At 31.4% G+C, this 17,711-nt stretch overlaps 1 protein-coding gene across 9 annotated transcripts in view; it reads right to left on the bottom strand.

The window, feature by feature from the left end:
* The window catches only part of LOC108325849 (pantoate--beta-alanine ligase), a 36,939-nt gene extending 20,583 nt beyond the window's left edge, over window positions 1-16,356 (bottom strand). For 2 of the 9 annotated variants that reach the window (XR_008247985.1, XR_008247987.1), the window contains exons 1-3: window positions 11,769-11,813; window positions 10,926-10,984; window positions 2,573-2,631 (exon numbers count right to left, since the gene is read on the bottom strand). The gene's annotated coding sequence lies outside the window, so the exon portion shown is untranslated. Of the gene's footprint in view, window positions 1-2,572; window positions 9,678-9,804; window positions 9,944-10,925; window positions 10,985-11,768; window positions 11,831-15,510; window positions 15,697-16,077 lie in introns of those variants that run through there. The other 7 variants (XR_008247986.1, XR_008247988.1, XM_052875251.1 and 4 more) reach the window with 6 other exon arrangements.
* Between the last annotated feature and the right edge of the window lie 1,355 nt (window positions 16,357-17,711).

Here is a 17,711-nt window from a genome sequence, read left to right as displayed (position 1 = left end):
TCAGAACTTCAAAACAGAAGTGTGATAACCAAGGAATCACAGAATTGAACAATCAACCCAATGAAAGTGAAGAGAGAAAAGGACAATATGAAAACGAAAAGTCCACATGATAGATTACAACTACTAAAGTTTAACTTTATAGAACTTTCAAACAAAGAATCAAAATCCTACCCCACATGTCCCATATTCACTGTGCACTAGTTACACAACAAATCCAAACACCATTGAAAAGATTCATCTTTTCAAAACATCTAAGAATAAAAAAATAATTTTACGAACTTCAAAACAGAAGTGGGATAATCAAGAATCACAAAATTGAACAATCAACCCAATGAAAGTGAAGAGAGAAAAGGACAATATGAAAACGAAAAGTCCACATGATAGATTACCACTACTAAAATTCAATTTTATAGAACTTTCAAACAAACAATCAAAGACCTACCCCACATGGCCTGTATTCACTGTGCACTAGTTACACAACAAATCCAAACACCATTGAAAAGATTCATCTTTTCAAAACACCCAAGAAAATAAAAAAATAATTTTCAGAACTTCAAAACAGAAGTGGGATAATCAAGAATCATAAAATTGAACAATCAATCCAATGAAACTGAAGAGAGAAAAGGACAATATGAAAACAAAAAGTTCACATGATAGATTATCAAGAACTGGTTGCTAATTACAACTACCAATATTCAATTTTATAGAACTTTCAAAATAAGAGTCAAAGCCCTACCCCACATGTCCCATATTCATTGTGCACTCCGTTACACAACAAATCAAAACACCATTGAAAAGAGTCATCTTTTCAAAACACCTAAGAAAATAAAAGATTAATTTTCAGAACTTCAAAACAGAAGTGAGATAATCAAAGAATCACAAAATTGAACAATCAATCCAATGAAAGTGAAGAGAGAAAAGGACAATATTAAAATGAAAAGTGCACATGATAGATTACCACTACTAAAGTTCAACTTTATAGAACTTTTAAACAAAGAATCAAAGCCCTACCCCTCATCTCCCATATTCATTGTGCACTAGTTACACAACAAATTCAAACACCATTGAAAAGATTCATCTTTTCAAAACACCTAAGAAAATAAAAAAATAATTTTCAGAACTTCAAAACAGAAGTGCGATAATCAAGAATCATAAAATTGAACAATCAACCCAATGAAACTGAAGAGAGAAAAGGACAATATAAAAACGAAAAGTCCACATGATAGATTATCAAGAACCAATTGCTAATTACCACTACTAAATATAAACTTTATAGAACACTCAAACAAAGAATCAAAGCCCTACTCCGCATGTCCCATATTCATTGTGCACTATGATACACAACAAATCCAAACACCATTGAAAAGATTGATCTATTCAAAACACTTAAGAAAATAAAAAAAATATTTTTCAGTACTTCAAAAGAAAAGTGGGATAATCAAGAATCACAAAATTGAACAATCAACCCAATGAAAGTGAAGAGAGAAAAAGACAATATGAAAACGAAAAGTCCACATGATAGATTACCACTACCAAAATTCAACTTTATAGAACTTTCAATAAAAGAATCAAAGCCCTACCCCACATGTCCCATATTCATTGTGCACTAGTTACACAACAAATCCAAACACCATTGAAAAGATTCATCTTATCAAAACACCTAAGAAAATAAAAAATAATTTTGAGAACTTCGAAACAGAAGTGGGATAATCAAGAATCACAAAATTGAACAATCAACTCAATGAAACTGAAGAGAGAAAAGGACAATATGAAAACAAATATTAATAGGGAAAACATATAAAGTAAGAAAGAAAGATTATTTTGAACATAACACTGTAGCTGAGAAAATTTTATGAGTCTGTAAAAGAACAAATTAAAATAGAAGGAAACGAAACTCTTTATAATAAGATGACTCAATTGCAGAAAGAAAAGTATAAGTGTGGACAAAAAGAGAGAACAGGAGGGAAAAGTGCTTACCCACAACAGTTTCAAGAAGGGAATGGCTAGAGACGTGATGAAACCCACAAAAATTCAAAAACCGTAACGGCTAAGGTTTTTATCAATTAGAAGAGGTACTTTTGTGGGTATCAAATCAACAGAGTCAAAGGCCCACCAACACAAATATTGGTGACTCTTTACAAAAAGATGAGTCAGAATGGGTGAAAAAAATTTCAAGTGTGGAAAAAAAAGAGAAAAATAAGAAGAAAAATGCTCACCCAACACGGCTTCGAAAACAGATGGCCGACAGGCGTGATCAACCCAACAAAAAATCATAGCTGTAATGGCCAAGCTTATTTAAAATAGAAGAAATACTTTTTATGGGTATCAAATTAAAAGAAATACTTTTGTAGTCAAAGACCCAACAACACAAATGTCGATGATTCCTTTCTCTTAAAGAGCCTGTTACAAAATCCAGAACTGCCACTCAACACGATTATCCAGTGAAATAATAAACGTCGATGACTCCTAACTCTTATAGAGCCTGTTACAAAGACAATAACTCCCACACCACAAGTCCAGTGAAATAATAAACCCAGCTAAAACAAGGAATGCAAATAATAATAAAACTTACAGTTTCACAGGATTTTCATCCACTGCTTCTCAAACCTACAGCACACATCCATTGCCTCCCTATAAAGCTCAAGAGGAAAGCAAGAAGAATTAAATCGAAAAAAATAATCTCTTACAAGATTAAAAAGTACAGGAACCATAAGGTAATTACACAAACTCAAGACTCGATGAAGATAGAAATCAGCACTGCTTGTTCAGTGCTTGAAAAAAAATGGATACAAACATTTGATATATATATATCTGTCATCTAAATACCTTCACATGATACATCGGTTGTCTTCCTTGCAAAGACCAAGAATGTCTTAGTAGAAAACCAAGTCACGATGAATCCATACACTCAAGAATGAAAAACTAATAGATAACCTCATTAGAGCCTTGATGCTACGCAGGAACAATTCATAAATTCAAGAACCAAAAACCCAATGGATAAACTCGTAACAGGCTCTCGAAACTAATCCAAAGACTGGAGCAGAGACACAAATAACAATCCAATCCTTACTTCTCAGTGATCAAGTCCAGAGAAATTTAATACAGAAGAAACTATGTTACCCTGAGCCGTTGCAAATGAATAAAAGTTAAATGGCTGATGTAACAGAAGAGAAAATAAAAGATCAGTAAAAATCAATTGGATAAATTCAAGAATTAAAAATTCAAGTATAGAACCGAAAGATAAATTCAAGAACTGAGAAAGCAATGGAGAAACTCATAACTGGGATCGCTCTCCATGCCATGCAGGACGTTACATAACTAACTCAGACACTGCCGCAGATAAACAAATCACAGCAGGCTTCATAAATTAATAAAAGCTAAAAGTGCACAGAGGTTAAGAAAAATTCATAAATTCAAGAATACAAAAACCAATGGAAACACTCTCATAACAGGCTTCTCTAGATGCAAGATGTTACACAAAACTAATCCAAACACCAGTGCATAGAAACAAATCACGATTCCATCTTGTGTTTCCGTTGAAGTTTACGTTAATTTGTCGTGAGCCATTCCAACTACTCTTCAACTATTTTAATCACATGTCCGCAAAAGAAATCTCAAACCTGGCAACGATAATGTTTCAAACAAAATTCGTTCCATTTACAACTTTTCTCTTTTCATATCAAGAGAAAATAGTGAAAGGTTTCAACTAAAAGTGGTTATCGACAAGGCACCTGAGTAATAGAACTTTTCAAACCGAGAAGCATTTCATCACATGTCCCATATTCATCCCAAAGTACCTCTATAAAACCAAAAATTCACGTCAAGAATTAAAGGACAGCGTAGCAGAGAAATTCTCCCCAAATGTCAAAGTCTAATATACACTCCCACATTACAAGCATATACACCATTAATAAAACTTGTAGAAGTGACTATCACAAACTCCCACATTCCAATAACTCGTCATTAATAATCCACCAAGTAATGAAACCTTTAGTTTCACAGTACACAAAATTTCCTCCCACAATTTGTATATCCTTCCCACATTACAAAGTAATGAAACCTTTGGTTTCACAGTGCACAGAATTTCCTTCCACAATTTGTATATCTTTCCCTCATTACAAGCATATACTCCATTTGTATAACTTGAACAAGTCATTGTCACAAACTCCCACATTCCAATAACACATCATTAATAATCCACCAAACAAGTTTAGCCAGCCACAAATTAACGTAGAAAAAAAATAATGTAAGCATAAGTAATGAAACCCTTAGTTTTACAGGGCACAGAATTTTCTCCCACAATTTGTATATCCTTCCCACTTTACAAAGTAATGAAACCTTTAGTCTCATAGTGCACAAAATTTGCTCCCACAATTTGTGTATCCTTCCCACATTAAAAAGTAATGAAACTTTTAGTTTCACAGTGCACAGAATTTCCTCCCACAATTTGTATATTTTTCCCACATTACAAGCATATACTCATTAATATAACTTCTAGAAGTGACTATCACAAACTCCCACATTCCAATAACACGTCATTAATAATCCACCAAACAAGTTTTTCCAGCCACAAATTAACGTAGAAAAAAAATAATGTAAGCGTAAGTAATGAAACCTTTAGTTTCACAGTGCAGAGAATTTCCTCCCACAATTTGTATATCCTTTTCACATTACAAAGTAATGAAACCTTTAGTTTCACAGTGCACAGAATTTCCTCCCACAATTTATATATCTTTCCCATATTACAAAGTAATGAAACCTTTAGTTTCACAGTGCACAGAATTTCCTCCCACATTTTGTATATCCTTCCCACATTACAAAGTAGTGAAACCTTTAGCTTCACAGTGCACAAAATTTCCTCCCACAATTTGTATATCCTTCCCACATTAGAAAGTAATGAAACCTTTAGTTTCACAGTGCACAACATTTCCTCCCACAATTTGTATATCCTTCCCACATTACAAAGTAATGAAACTTTTAGTTTCACATTGCACAAAATTTCCTCCCACAATTTGTATAACCTTCCCACATTACAAACTAATGAAACCTTTGGTTTCACAGTACACAGAATTTCCTCCCACAATTTGTATATCTTTCCCACATTACAAGCATATACTCCATTAATATAACATGTACAAGTGATTGTCACAAACTCTCACAATCTCGATGAGTTGTACAATGTTACACGACACTAATATAAGTCAGAGATGTGAACATACAAGAATAAGATGCAGAAAAACTGAAATGGGTAATAGAAGGGTGTGAACATAAGAAAAGAGGGTTCAAAAGAAAAAAAAGAAGAAAGAACTTTTTTTTTATTACTATTATTTTAATTTTTATTATTATTAATTTTCTTAATATTAAGTTACCTATTTTTTATTCAAAAAAATTATTTATATATATATATATATATATATATTAAAAAAACAAAAACTTCTGCCATGAACCCTAACTGTGCCAGGGCCGCGCCACCCACCCCCAAAAGATCACTGGCCGCATCGTTGCCAGCGACTGCCGCTGGCGTCACGCCACTTCCATTATCGAAACCCAACATTTGCCACATTGCAAATGAATGCTTCCTGCACCACGTCTCCATCGATGAATCCGTTCCATTCAAGTTTAACCCAGATCTGCACCACGCCGATTTTTTTGGGCAAATTTCCTCTGGTATTATGCTCTGTTTAATTCTTTAATTCTTGCTTAAATTTTCATTAAAGTAAATAGAATTTTATTCTCCGGCTGTCAAGTTTTTTTATGATTTAAAGAACAAAAATAGCCATTCAAGAAGAAAACAAAACTTATCGCAAAAATACCAAGAAATTGTGCATGAGATTTACAGGAAAGAAGAGTATCAAACATTGATTAACAAACACGCAGGAGCACATCCGAAATATAAGAAATTTGACCAGTGATTTAATCAATTTAACTAAAGAGATAAAGAATGGGATAAAGAACCTTCGCTGTGTGAAACCAATACTATTCAAACCTTCTTTCCCCTTCTCTGCTTTCTCAACCTTTTCCGAATTCTTCTTTCTTCTCTGCCTTCTACTATTTTCCCACACTTTTTTCCTGCTTCTTACTTTCTTCACCTTTTTTCCTCCTTTTTCAATCCCAGTTCCCTCCCCTGTGTTATTCCAATTCTAAAAACCCAGTAAGCTCCTTTTTCTTTCAAACTTCCACCTATATATAGCAAGTCGAGTGTCCCTGTGTACTAACCTGGTAACTCCCTTCCTGCCACGTGGCCGTATATGAGTGGCGAGTTTTCTTTTTTAAAAGCTGTGAATCAGTTCATTCGGCTGGGTTTTCATACCTTCCTTTTCTTTCATCATTTATATCAATTCTAAATTCTTACTAATAATGTTTATTTTATAATTATGGTTTAATTTCGAATGTCCCTATTTATTTATGCAGATTACAACTACTAAAGTTTAACTTTATAGAACTTTCAAACAAAGAATCAAGCCCTATCTCACATTTCCCATATTCACTGTGCACTAGTTACACAACAAATCAAAACATCACTGAAAAAATTCATCTTTTCAAAACACCTAAAAACAAAAAAATAATTTTCAGAATTTCAAAACAGAAGTGGGATAATCAAGAATCACAAAATTGAACAATCAACCCAATGAGAGTAAAGAGAGAAACGGACAATATGAAAACGAAAAGTCAACATAAAAGATTACCACTACTAAAGTTCAACTTTATAGACCTTTCAAACAAAGGATCAAAGCCCTACCCCTCATCTCCCATATTTATTGTACACTAGTTACACAACAAATCCAAACACCATTGAAAAGATTCATTCATTCAAAACACCTAAGAATAAAAAAATAATTTTCAGAACTTCAAAACATAAGTGGGATAATAGAGAATCACAAAATTGAACAATCAACCCAATGAAAGTGAAGAGAGAAAAAGACAATATGAAATCGAAAAGTCCACATGATAGATTACCACTACTAAAATTCAATTTTATAGAACTTTCAAACAAACAATCAAAGCCCTACCCCCACATGGCCCATATTCACTGTGCACTAGTTACACAACAAATCCAAACACCATTGAAAAGATTCATATTTCCAAAACACCTAAAAAATAAAAAAATAATTTTCAGAATTTCAAAACAGAAGTGCGATAATCAAAAATCATAAAATTGAACAATCAACCCAATGAAACTGAAGAGAGAAAAGGACAATATGAAAACAAAAAGTTCACATCATAGATATCAAGAACTGGTTGCTATTTACAACTACTAAAATTCAATTTTATAGAGCTTTCAAACAAAGAGTCAAAGCCCTACCCCACATGTCCCATATTCATTGTGCACTCGGTTACACAACAAATCAAAACACCATTGAAAAGATTCATCTTTTCAAAACACCTAAGGAAATAAAAGATTAATTTTCAGAACTTCAAAACAGAAGTGAGATAATCAAAGAATCACAAAATTGAACAATCAATCCAATGAAAGTGAAGAGAGAAAAGGACAATATTAAAATGAAAAGTGCACATGATAGATTACCACTACTAAAGTTCAACTTTATAGAACTTTTAAACAAAGAATCAAAGCCCTACCCCTCATCTCCCATATTCATTGTGCACTAGTTACACAACAAATTCAAACACCATTAAAAAGATTCATCTTTTCAAAACACCTAAGAAAATAAAAAAATAATTTTCAGAACTTCAAGAGAGAAATGGGATAATCAAGAATCACAAAATTGAACAATCAACCCAATGAAAGTGAAGAGAGAAAAAGACAATATGAAAACGAAAAGTTCACAGGATAGATTACCACTACTAAAATTCAACTTTATAGAACTTTCAAACAAAGAATCAAAGCCCTACCCCACATGTGCCATATTCACTGTGCACTAGTCACACAACAAATCCAAACAGCATTGAAAAGATTCATCTTATCAAAACACCTAAGAAAATAAAAAAAATAATTTTGAGAACTTCAAAACAGAAGTGGGATAATCAAGAATCATAAAATTGAACAATCAACCCAATGAAACTGAAGAGAGAACAGGACAATATGAAAACAAAAAGTCCGCATGATAAATATCAAGAACTGGTTGCTAATTACAACTACTAAAATTAATTTTATAGAACTTTCAAAGAAAGAGTCAAAGCCCTACCCAACATGTCCCATATTCATTGTGCACTACGTTACACAACAAATCCAAACACCATTGAAAAGATTCATCTTATCAAAACACCTAAGAAAATAAAAAAAATAATTTTGAGAACTTCAAAACAGAAGTGGGATAATCAAGAATCATAAAATTGAACAATCAACCCAATGAAACTGAAGAGAGAACAGGACAATATGAAAACAAAAAGTCCGCATGATAAATATCAAGAACTGGTTGCTAATTACAACTACTAAAATTAATTTTATAGAACTTTCAAAGAAAGAGTCAAAGCCCTACCCAACATGACCCATATTCATTGTGTACTACGTTACACAACAAATCCAAACACCATTGAAAAGATTCATCTTTTCAAAACACCTAAGAAAATAAAAAATTAATTTTCAGAACTTTAAAACAGAAGAGAGATAATCAAGAATCATAAAATTGAACAATCAACCCAATGAAAGTGAAGAGAGAAAAGAACAATATGAAAACGAAAAGTCCACATGATAGATTACCACTACTAAAGTTTAACTTTATAGAACTTTCAAACAAAGAATCAAAGCCCTACCCCACATGTCCCATATTCACTGTGCACTAGTTACACAACAAATCCAAACACCATTGAAAAGATTCATCTTTTCAAAACACCTAAGAAAATAAAAATTAATTTTCAGAACTTCAAAACAGAAGTGAGATAATCAAGAATCACAAAATTGAACAATCAACCCAATGAAAGTGAAGAGAGAAAAGGACAATATGAAAACGAAAAGTCCACATGATAGATTACCACTACTAAAGTTCAACTTTATAGAACTTTCAAACAAAGAATCAAAGCCCTACCCTTCATCTCCCATATTCACTATGTACTAGTTACACAACAAATCCAAACACCATTGAAAAGATTCATCTTTTCAAAAAAGATTCATCTTTTCAAAACACCTAAGAAAATAAAAAATTAATTTTCAGAACTTCAAAACAGAAGTGGGATAATCAAGAATCACAAAATTGAACAATCAACCCAATGAAAATGAAGAGGGAAAAGGACAATATGAAAACGAAAAGTTCACGTGATAGATTATCAAGAACTTCAATTTTATAGAACTTTCAAACAAAGAGTCAAAGCCCTACACCACATGTCCCATATTCATTGTGCACTACGTTACACAACAAATCCAAACACCATTGAAAAGATTAATCTTTTCAAAACACGTAAAAGAAATTAGGTTATCTTGAGAAGTTGCCCTTTCATGTTACATTCTATCGGCAAGGGAAATCTCCCGGAATGCTAATGCTATGAATGCAAACAGTTCAACCAACTCCTGGATTTGTCGGAAATAAAATAACCTGAGTCGTTAGCAGTTCTAAATCTTCTTCCAATTCGTTGCATCAAGAATCAGCACCACAAAATTGACAGACATACGTACCTTCCTATTGAACTAACAAGAGAGACTAAAGCAATTCCAATTCGAACATAAAGATAAAACCTAAAGCCTCACAAGAAGTCCAATAATCAACTGCCATAGCCTCCACGACCTAACAAACATTCATAATAAGTCTTCCCTATAGAGCCCAAGTAATGGAGAATAATTAAGAAAACAATAAACACTAAACAATTGAAAAAAAAAAAGTACTCCCACATTCAGAGATATATATAACTAACTTGTTTCTCCATCAAATTCAGCAACTCATCAAATAAATTAATTCTTTAATTGTAAGGTGCAAATATGCTAGCTCTCCCAATATCACGATTGATCCAATATTCAAACCGAGAGAGAAATCCCAAACGAAGTCTCTGCTTGCTGCAAACAAATAAATGCAAATAGTGCAAGCCCTGATATATTTTTATAAAAGTGAAAAGCGTTATGGGACTCAATCCTCACATGAATAACCACGACAACTACAATTAACAGAGTACAAGAACGGAATGATCGGATAGAAATAGCATAACTATGAAAAACCAAAATTAATAGGGAAAACATATAAAGTAAGAAAGAAAGATTATTTTGAACATAACATGGCTCTATAGCTGAGAAAATTTTACGAGTCTGTAAAAGAACAAATTAAAATAGAAGGAAACGAAACTCTTTACAATAAGATGACTCAATTGCAGAAAGAAAAGTATAACTGTGGACAAAAAGGGAGAACAGGAGGGAAAAGTGCTTACCCGCAACAGTTTCAAGAAGGGAATGGCTGACACAGACGTGATGAAACCCACAAAAATTCAAAAACCGTAACGGCTAAGTTTTTTTCAATTAGAAGAGGTACTTTTGTGGGTATCAAATAAAACGAATAAAAGGCAATCAAATCAACAGAGTCAAAGGCCCACCAACACAAATATCGATGACTCTTTACAAAAAGATGAGTCAGAGTGGGTGAAAAAAACGTCGAGTGTGGAAAAGAAAGAGAAAAATAAGGAGAAAAATGCTCACCCAACACGGCTTCGAAAACGGATGGCCGACGTGATCAACCCAACAAAAAATCATAGCTGTAATGGCCAAGCTTATTTAAAATAGAAGAAATACTTTTTATGGGTATCAAATTAAAAGAAATACTTTTGTAGTCAAAGACCCAACAACACAAATATCGATGATTCCTATCTCTTAAAGAGCCTGTTACAAAATCCAGAACTGCCACTCGACATGATTATCCAGTGAAATAATAAACGTCGATGACTCCTAACTCTTATAGAGCCTGTTACAAAGACAATAACTCCCACACCACAAGTCCAGTGAAATAATAAACCCAGCTAAAACAAGGAATGTAAACAATAATAAAACTTACAGTTTCACAGGATTTTCATCCACTGCTTCTAAAACTTACAGCACACATCCATTGCCTCCCTATAAAGCTCAAGAGGAAAGCAAGAAGAATTAAATCGAAAAAAATAATCTCTTACAAGATTAAAAAGTACAGAAACCATAAGGAAATTACACAAACTCAAGACTCGATGAAGATAGAAATCAGCATTGCTTGTTCAGTGCTTGAAAAAGAATGGATACAAACATTTGATATATATATCTGTCATCTAAATACCTTCACATGATACATTGGTTGTCTTCCTTGCAAAGACCAAGAATGTCTTAGTAAAAAACCAAGTTACGATGAATCCATACACTCAAGAATGAAAAACTAATAGATAACCTCATTAGATACGCAGGAACAATTCATAAATTCAAGAACGAAAAACCCAATGGATAAACTCGTAACAGGCTCTCGAAACTAATCCAAAGACTGGAGCAGAGACACAAATAACAATCCAATCCTTACTGTTCAGTGATCAAGTCCAGAGAAATTTAATACAGAAGAAACTATGTTACCCTGAGCCGTTGCAAATGAATAAAAGTTAAATGACTGATGTAACAGAAGAGAAAATAAAAGATCAGTAAAAATCGATTGGATAAATTCAAAAATTAAAAATTCAAGTATAGAACCGAAAGATAAATTCAAGAACTGAGAAAGCAATGGAGAAACTCATAACCGGGATCGCTCTCCATGGACGTTACATAACTAACTCAGACACTGCCGCAGATAAACAAATCACAGTTCAATCCATATGTTCGGTGATCAATACCAGAGAAATTAAATATTAGAAAGAAAACTCAGAAGAAATAATGCTTTTCTTACATCAATGGCATAAAGAAAATTCATCGACCCAGATACCCGCCAAAAAGAAAAACCAACAATAAAGGTTCAGAAAAACCAAAGGATATATAAAAAAGGAGAGTCGAGATTGACGGCTGAGATTACGTGGTGTGTGGAAAATTAAACAGTCGGTGATGATGCAATTAGAATTTTAATGTTGCAGGTCCTTCTCCGTTTTGGGACCACCAACTTGGCATGGTGCTAACGGCTCCTTACCTTTATTATTATGAACTTCGAAACAGCTGTTAGCTGAGAAGCGGAAATTTACATAGTGAAAAACATTTTAATTATTGTTTTAAATATGTTTTTTCATATTTAAATGTTTTTATAAATATTATTAAAATTTAGATTTATCTAAGTTTTAAATTGCTTGGATATGTTTAGTTAAACCCATGTTAAAAAATATAGAGTATTAATAAATTTTATACTTTTTAATTTAATATTGTTGTTTAATTTTTCTTTCAATTAGCCTGATTCTTATTTTGTAAATTGTTTTTTCAATTTTAGGTGTGAATTAATTCTAGTCAAGTTAAGTATATTTTACGTTAAGTTGAATCAAACTCATTTTTAGTAAAATTGAGTTGGATTAAGTCATGTCTTAGATTCAGTTGAGTTTTATCCAATCGTGTCAGATGTGGTAGAATCAGACTCACATACGTTAACCTAGGTTTAAATTATATCATGTTAGTGGAGACAAAGATAAAATTGATTAATTTTGGACTCTTGTCGACCTTTATCTATTTTACTTTTTATTTTTTAAAATCATAATCCCCTTTCACTTTTACTTTTTCTCTCAGAGGCAAGCCTCCACCTCCCATCCCCACTTTCGCTTTCTCTCTTTCTTTTCAATTTCTACATCTGATAACACTGAATCTAATTAATCCCTACAATCTTCTTCGCTAAGAGTGTCACGAGTCCTCTTCACCTTCTCTACGTCACCACTATGTATCATACCATGTGACTTTGAATATCAGAATTAGTTTATTGAATCTACACCATATTCAGAAATCCTCACATCCACATATGTTGATGAACTACCACATGAAATTTATTGTTCAAACTGTCAACTTCTTTCCATTACTTTTTAGAAAATATGACAAAAGTGATCAAACCATATATAATATAACGTAACTAAGCTTTCAAGAAGAATAAAGAATGAAGAAAAGGCAGAAATGGAGAATGGTGTGAACGGATGTGGAAATTGAAAAGAAAGAGAGAAAGTGAAAGTGGGTGGGGGAGGCTTGCGTATGAGAAAAAGAGTGAAAGTGAAAGGGGATTAGGGTTTTAAAAAATAAAAAGTAAAATGGGTAAAAGTAAAAGTAAAAAGGGTAGGATTGAAATTTAGAAAAAATTGGGAAGGTGGAGGGAGAAGATGGGGTGGTGGAGTGAGTAACACTCATAATATTAAGTTTAAACAAACTCAAATTGAATTAATTTAGTCCAATAAAAAATGTTAAGTTGGACTTAACTTTCTTGTCATATTACAAATAGTAAAAATTAAATAAAATTCAATTTATAATTAATATAAATTATTTAAAATCATTTTATAATTTAAAATATTTTAAAAATTCGTGTTATTTTGAAAAAAAAAATGAATTAAAATATTATAATAAAATCAAATGCACTCTCCCAAGTCTAATTCATTTTAAGGATTTGAAGCTTCCTTAATTTTAATAATTTGGTAAATCAATAATAAGAGAATATTTATTTAGGAGTAAGTTGAAGTTCATGAGTCAAATTGTACCTCTAAATATAATATTTTTAAAAAATATAAATATGTAATTAAACATGCAGTAAAGGTCGTGATTAAATATTGATTTCATAAAAACACTGGAAGGACTTTTTTTTTATCTCTTTCTTTGATTTATAGAAAAAACTTACTTATTCATAGGAATAAGCGACCGTAATTTCAAAATTTATAGAAAACAAAACTAATAGAAAGAATGATCTTTAAATTCAATAAATCTCCAAAAATTAGAAACATAGCCCATGAACAATTGTGACAGCATTGATCCTTTGGTCTCTGTAAGAATATTGCAAGGCCTTCTCCACTCTCTCCCTTGTTATCCTTCTTGTTCATTTTCTCCTCTGTTCTTTCTACATGAAGCGCTTTTGTAAACACAACAATTATTTCAGGTTGTGTTTTGACATTAATCAAGGTTAGTAGTTAATCAAGGTTTAGGGTTAGGGTTTAGGAATTATGAATTTAGGGTTTATGGTTTAAGATTTAATGTTTAGGTTTAGGGTTAGAGTTAGGGTTTAGGGTTTGGGGTTTAGGTTTTACCGTTCAAGGTTTACCGTTCAAGGTTTACCGTTCAAGGTTTACCGTTCAAGGTTTACCGTTCAAGGTTTACCGTTCAAGGTTTACCGTTCAAGGTTTACCGTTCAAGGTTTACCGTTCAAGGTTTACCGTTCAAGGTTTACCGTTCAAGGTTTACCGTTCAAGGTTTACCGTTCAAGGTTTACCGTTCAAGGTTTACCGTTCAAGGTTTACCGTTCAAGGTTTACCGTTCAAGGTTTACCGTTCAAGGTTTACCGTTCAAGGTTTACCGTTCAAGGTTTACCGTTCAAGGTTTACCGTTCAAGGTTTACCGTTCAAGGTTTACCGTTCAAGGTTTACCGTTCAAGGTTTACCGTTCAAGGTTTACCGTTCAAGGTTTACCGTTCAAGGTTTACGCTTTGAGTTTAGGGCTATGTGAAGATATTGTTATTGTTACACATACATATGTGAAGATATTGGCTTTCTAACATTACTAATCTAATCCTGAAACATGCATATGCAATAGTAATAGCTACTTATATCTTTTAAAACAAAACAGACACTTAATCCTCTATGAAAGTTTGAAACTTGCAAGATTTGAATTTTTGATCTTGTAGGGAATTGTAAAGGATTATGGATAAGTAAGAGAAGAAAGGAAGTGAGAAAACATAGCCCATGAACACTTGTGACAGCATTGATCCTTTGGTCTATGTAAGAATATAGCAAGGCCTTCTTGTTTCTCTCCCTTGCTATCCATCTTGTTCATTTTCTCCTCTGTTATTTCTACATGAAAAGTTTTTCTAAACCCAACAATTAATTCAGGTTGAGTTTTGACATTAATTAAGGTCAGTAGTTAATTCTAACCTAATTTACTAATAAAATGACAATAAATATCTATATGCTTAAACTACTTAAGGAAGATATTGGAAACTAAGAGAATAAAAAATTTATTATCATAAAAGAGCATAAATATATCAACAAAAACTTTAAAGTTGAGCATTTAATACATATATATTACTTCTCAAGCTATTGATGATAAAATCATAATATTTATATTCAGTTGAACATTTGACATAATGCCATTTGCTAAATTTCTAAGAATACATATAGTTATCAAGGAAGACACAAAAACCAATTGGAGACCTTCTAGTGTCCAAACAATTACTTTAGTTTGCATCAGTATACACTCACATCTGAAAACGGTTGTTTTGCAAAACAAAAAGCCTTTAATTCAAATAATGACTATAACTTCAACAGAACTTGATCAAGAAAGAAAAAGAATTTAATAAAGAAAATAAATAAACAAGAAAATATAACAAAAAAAACGTCAATTCAGAAAAAAAAAAAGGTTTGACCTTTGAAAAATAATTATGATAAAGTGCCTCACATTATGCAAATTGATCTGATATATATTATCCTGGATCCAGAAGAATTCTGAAATCAAGGGAACATATTAATTCCTACCTGAAAAATATACCATTTTCCTTCAAAGAGTTGAAAATTCCTTCAATCATCTTGAATTCGATTTCACGCTTAATACCAGTAGGAAGAGTCTCCAATTCTTTCTCATAACAATCTACAATTCCTTTAGCATTGAATTTTACCCCAAATGTTATATTTTGCAGTCCAATCTGTTCAGGTAATGTAACACTAACAAATATAGTTCAAGTCAAATACATTAGGTAAGAAAATACTTCAAATGATGTCAATTTTTAGTTCGGATAACAGTAATATAAAACATACAGTGAGACTAATTTGTAAAGGTTGCAACTCAGGAGTAAATTAGGTAAAACAGTGGCCAATACAAATAAATTTCAACAAGAACATAAAGAGATATTCTAATTACATCTCCAAATTAATAAAGAATCAAGAATTTTTCATTCAAAAAATGAAAGCAAGCCTAAAACAACCCTAGCACCTTATTTGAGATTAATCAAATCAGCACAATGCAGCGTGAAACAAACAGCCAAAAAATGCCATATAAAAGAAAAAGCGAGAATATATTGTAAGAAAAAATGTTGAAAAGAGTACCTTGAAACCCAGAAAGGAAGGTTCGATAGAGACGGTGCTGTTGAGGATCAAGGGTTGGAAACGAGAAGAAGCAGTAGCAGATAGAAGGTGAGAGGAAGAGGGGAGACACATGTGTGCGTAGTTGAAAGATGAAAATTTGAAACCAAATCCGAATACCCTTTGGAAAGGGGATTGCAATTCAACAAGTAGGTTTTGCTGTGGTGTCAACTACGATGATAGAAGCATAGTGGAGTAACCATACAAGGAACATTTCTAGGTCTGTTCTTCTGAAACTAAAAACTAGAGATAACATTCATGCTGGTATTTTAAAAAAATAACTTTTAGAAAAGTGTGAAAAAGATTAAAAATATGTAAAACAATGTTGATTTTTATTAATTTATACTTTATTGACTGGTTTATTGTATGCAGTATTGTTCTTTGAGTTCAACTATTTAATTTTATCTTTATCAAACTGTTAAATTTTTTGAAAATATACATCAACAGCGGCACCCTCTGTAGATAAATTACAAGCTTTCAGCACTTTTTTAAACTTTCAGCACTTTTTTTAAATGTCATTTTTAGCCTTACTATTTTATAACGCATTCAACCCCAAAAACATATATTGTTGAGCTGCATGTGCTATCTTAATTTGGGAGCATCTTTCATCATTTAATCAATTTTAGTTACTTAAATTTAATTTTTTTTTTTTAATTATATATATTTCATATAAATTTTTTAACATATTTAGACTTAGAAAAATATAAATTTTACTTATTTTAAAAAATAAAGTTATAAAATTTATTACTTTTATTAATTTAATTTAATAAAAATAAGATTATTAAAATTCTGCATCATTTTTATATGTTATAAATGAAAAAAATTACAAAATAAATAATTCCTTATGGAGATACAGAAAACTAGAAAATTATGAACAAAAGAAATGAATTAATTAAAAGAGTTAATATCTATATCTTTGGAGAAATTAAAATTTATTTTTAAGGATTTGAGTAAATTGTTAAATACAATTAATATCATCATTTTCTTAATATATTTTGTAACGATAATAAATTTATAAACTTATTTAGTAATAAATATAAAAAATCAAATATTGTTTTGAAGTAGTTTTAGTGAGTTTATAATAAAATAAACTTATTAACTTAAACTGTATACAATATACATACTTAAGAATTATTTTAGTGAGTTTATAATAAAATAAACTTATTAACTTAACTGTATAAAATATACATAGTTAAAAAAAATTATTGTCATATTTTGCTTACAATAATTAATTGGTAAATATTTTGGTGCAATGATAATTTATTGTTAAATAAGTATTTATTCATTGCTTTGCTACTATTGCTCAAGTTTAAATATTGTAAGGATTTAACATTCTATGTCATTGATAAAAAAAGTTCCATTGTTACAATATTTACCAATGTTATCAAGCAATTGGTAAATATTTTACCTAATCCCCATCTTAATTAATTGTTTTTTATGGATGCAATGATAATTTGGTTTGTTTAGTTTGATTGTACCTTTTGTTTCCTTGTTTCCTTATTTTGAATTATGTACAATTTTAGTTTTTTCTTTTCATTTTTATCTCAGTTTTCCTAAATTATCATTGCCTAATTCCCATCTTAATTAATTGTTTTTTA

The sequence above is a fragment of the Vigna angularis genome, chromosome 3 (genome assembly GCF_016808095.1).
Source record: "Vigna angularis cultivar LongXiaoDou No.4 chromosome 3, ASM1680809v1, whole genome shotgun sequence".
NCBI classification, from domain to species: domain Eukaryota; kingdom Viridiplantae; phylum Streptophyta; class Magnoliopsida; order Fabales; family Fabaceae; genus Vigna; species Vigna angularis.
Note: the sequence above shows the minus strand (reverse complement) of the source record. Positions and strands in the feature narration are given on the sequence as shown.